Source organism: Chionomys nivalis, chromosome 2 (genome assembly GCF_950005125.1).
Source record: "Chionomys nivalis chromosome 2, mChiNiv1.1, whole genome shotgun sequence".
Classification (NCBI taxonomy): Eukaryota; Metazoa; Chordata; class Mammalia; order Rodentia; family Cricetidae; genus Chionomys; species Chionomys nivalis.
Window position 1 is genome coordinate 90,209,341 of NC_080087.1, and position 4,055 is coordinate 90,213,395.

The window sequence follows — 4,055 nt, forward strand, 5'->3', positions numbered from 1 at the left end:
GAGAAAATGTAAGGCAGCGTATATTCTGGAATAGATACTGACAGGAAGCTGGGATGCTTTATGACCCGCTTTCTCACTAACTCTAACTGGCTGAGAGGGAAGGCTAGGCTGAGGGCAGAGCTGTCGTGGGGGCCTCAGTAGCAGCCATGCAATTCAGCCAGCAGAGGATAGTAGGTGTTGTGTGCCTTTCATTTAGGATCTTGTCAGATGCTATTGCTATGAGAAATTGGGTAGGTGTCCCATGAGAACGCTGTGGTCTCTCTGCGAGCATCAGATGGTCCCCAGATGTCAGGAACTCCCATTTTTATGTGACATACACCTCATATTTTATGCCACAGTCCTTTATGTCACATTTCCCCCTTCCCCCAATTCTACCAGGTCTCCGAGACCATGGTATATTAGTTTGCTTTCTATCGATGTGATAAACACCATGTCCTAAAGTAGCTCGGGGAGGACAGAGTTTATTTCCTCATACAACTTACACATCATAAGCCAGCATTGAAGGAAATGAGGGCGGGAGCTCAAGGCCGCCATCCGGAGGCAGGAACTGAAGCAGAGATGACGGAGGAGCGCTGCTCTCTATGGTGCTCATCTTGTTTTCCCACATCAATCATCAACCTAGAAGATGCTCCACAGGCCTGGTTACAAGCCACTCTGCTAGGGCATTTTTCAGCTGATGTTCTCACGCTCACATGACTCTAGCTTGTGCCAACTTGGTAAGAACTAGTGAGCACAGAGGGCTCAGCTTGATTCATGCCTAACCCCCTTTTAAGAACAGACACAGCTCTTCCTGTAAGTGGCCAGAGGTGACCCGTGAAGATGGTTCGCTACTCTCTTGACCCAGAAAACCCTACAAAATCATGCAAATTGAGAGGATCAAACCTTTGGGTTCACTTTAAGAACACCCGTGAAACGGCCCAGGCCATCAAGGGTATGCATATCCGAAAAGCCATCAAGTATCTGAAAGATGTCACTTTGAAGAAGCAGTGTGTGCCATTCCGACAGTACAATGATGGAGTCGGCAGGTGCACCTAGGCCAAACAGTGGGGCTGGACACAGGGTCGGTGGCCAAAAAGGAGTGCAGAATTTTTGCTGCACAAGCTGAAAAATGCAGAGAGCAATGCTGAACTGAAGGGTTTAGATGTGGACTCTCTGGTCATTGATCACATCCAGGTGAACAAAGCACCTAAGATGCGCCGACGAACTTGCAGAGCTCATGGCCGGATTAACCCATACATGAGTTCCCCCTGCCACATTGAGATGATCCTCACTGAAAAGGAACAGATTGTTCCAAAGCCAGAAGAGGAGGTTGCACAGAAGAAAAAGATATCCCAGAAGAAACTGAAGAAACAAAAACTTATGGCATGGGAATAAATTCAACATGAAATAAATGCAGATAAAAGAAAAAAAAAAGAACAGACACAACCTAGTGATGCACACTCATAATCCCAGCCCTCAGGGCACTGAACAGGAGGCTTGCAGAGCACAGAGTAGGAGGAGGTTTGCAGGGTTAGGGGCAGCTTTGGCCTACAAAGTGAGACTGTGTCTTAAAAATAAATAAATCAGCCAGGCATAGGGACACACAGCTTTAATCCCAGTACTCAGGAGGCAGAGACAGGGAGATTTCTGAGTTTGAGGTTAGCCTGGTCTACAGAGAGAGTTCCAGGACAGCCAGGTACACAGAGAAACCCTGTCTTGAGAAACCAAAAGCCAAGCCGAAACAATGGAGACATACTTGTACAATTAAGTCTGAAGATGGGTGAGAAACACTTTCCTAGACTTTAAGGATTCTTACTTCTCTAAATTGCCTATGGCTATGGGAGCTCAGCACAGCAGCCCACATTTGTCATCTTTACTTGCCACACATCTGCACTTGCTTTTCAGTCTGTTGAGAACGAAGTCATGAGCTTGTCATCATTGGCCTCTGAAGTCCTATGATGTCTAGCTGGTTTTGGCCAATGGAAAACACATCAGTACATGTAGGGGAATACAAAACAAGGGATTGAGATCCTGAAGATAGACGTGGTCCACAGCTTTTGTTTCTCTGTGAGACAGATTCTCTCTAGGTTCTAGAGAATGCCCTCCCCCTTTCTCTTTAGCAGAACCCTGCAGGCATCCCCTTGCTCAACTCTCCTGAGTGCAGCATTTGCGAGGCATCTATTTCCCGTGTGTTTCTAGTACCTGTTGGTGTGGTGAGCTGCATGAAGGATCACATCAGCTCAGGGAGAAGTTTCTGAGCTCAGGTTTTCTGATTTCTAGTTGAATGACATTTTCTTTGACCTGATTAATGTGGAATTAGTTCGTGGACCAATCAGCTCCAGTAGCTTCTTATGTTCTAGACTGGTGTTTTCTAAACGGTGGAGTTATGGGACTGATTTAAAGTGCCACAACCCAGCATTGAGAGGGAAATGGAACAGAAATGATTGGAGAGCATCACATACAGTACAGTTGATGTTGCTTCACTAAAGTCTGTCTTCAGCTGTCTGTGTGCATACATGTGTGCATCTGTGTGTCTTCCTCTCTCTGTGTGTCTGAGTGTCTAAGTGTAGCTCTATATGTGTGTGTGTCTCTCTGTGTGTATATATGTTTGTCTGTATGTATGTGTCTGGGTGTCTGTATCACTCTGTGTGTGTATATGTGTGTGCATGTGTGTGTATGCATATGTGTGTCTGGGTGTCTCTATGCATGTGTGTCTCTATATGTGCATATGTGAGAGTGTATCTGAGTGGGTGTCTATGTGTATGTATGTATGTATGTATGTATGTATGTATGTATATGTCTATGCATGTGTGTGTGTGAGTGTATAGCATTGTGATGCAGCATGCATTTACTACCATGGGCCACAGTTCCAATAGTTTCAGAGCTGCTGGTCTGTAGAGAGCAGCGAAGCTCCTAGATGCCTAAGTTAATGGTCAGCTCCTGCACCCTATCCTCTAATGCTCACTATCTTTTGTGTAAGTTATTTTTCTTGTTGCTGTGACAAACCACTTGAAGGAAGAAAGGTCTATTTCTGTACACTCCTGGCTCTGAGTGTACAGTCTGTTATGGAGTGGAAGAGGAGATGGTAGGAGTGGTAGGGGTTTGCAGCCCAGTATGTTACAGTAGTGATGAGTAAGCAGAGAGAAGTCAGGTTGGAAGTGGGGCTGGGCTAGCGCTGTCAGAGTCCTGCATCTAGTGGTCCACCTCCACACCCAGGCCTCCCGCTGGAGGACAGACAAACAGCACCTCAGTAGTGGGCCATGTGCTGAATGTTACACATTCACACCACAACACACTGTAAAGACATTCATTCTGCAAACTTCCTGAATGCCAGGGACCAGAGGATTCCCTTATTATAGACAATCTGTCTGAAGACTGTAAGTGAGAGAACAGCTTGTTAGAGTGCTAAGGTGGAGAAGAAAGGCAGACATTATCTCCAGTTGATTCACTGGTGACAGAGGCCCTCAGAGAAAGCAGCTGGTTATCTAGGAAGGGCCAGACCAGTAGGACCTCCAGTCTGCTGGCTCAGGTTCCTTGCACATGCACTGAATCGAACAGGTGTGAGGTTGTGCTCCAAACTTTGGAATCCTGGGTAGCAGTTCAAGATCAACCCACAGTAGCCTCTCTCCTAGCAAATGGCTCCTGACTGAACGGAGGGCTCTAACTATTCTATCGTGTCCTCCTTTAAGCATGCATCCAGGCCATGGTGGTGCATGCCTTTAATCCCAGTACTCAGGAGGCAGAGGCAGACAGATGCTTGTGAGTTCGAGAGGCCAGGCTGGTCTACAGAGAGAGCTCCAGGACAGGCTCCAAAGTTGGAGAGAAACCCTGTCTGGAAACAAAGAAACAAACAAACAAAGGAAACTTGCTCTTGTGGAAAATAATGGGTTTTGAATGAGTCAGAAATAGGTACTGGTTTATGACTTTGTCATATGTTACTTATCTCTCTGAACTGTGAATGAAAGTCCAGAAACGATCATATTTCCTGGCATTGTCATGGGTATTGATGGCATAGTTTGTAAAGTCCAGAGTGACCCACCACAATGGACAGGTTGCCAATCTTCTTTTTCTTCCTT

General features: G+C 46.1%; 1 pseudogene; it reads left to right on the forward strand.

Moving 5' to 3' along the window:
• The first annotated feature begins 819 nt into the window (after positions 1 to 819).
• Positions 820 to 1,374, forward strand: LOC130870064 (60S ribosomal protein L17-like; annotated as a pseudogene).
• The last annotated feature ends 2,681 nt before the right edge of the window (positions 1,375 to 4,055 follow it).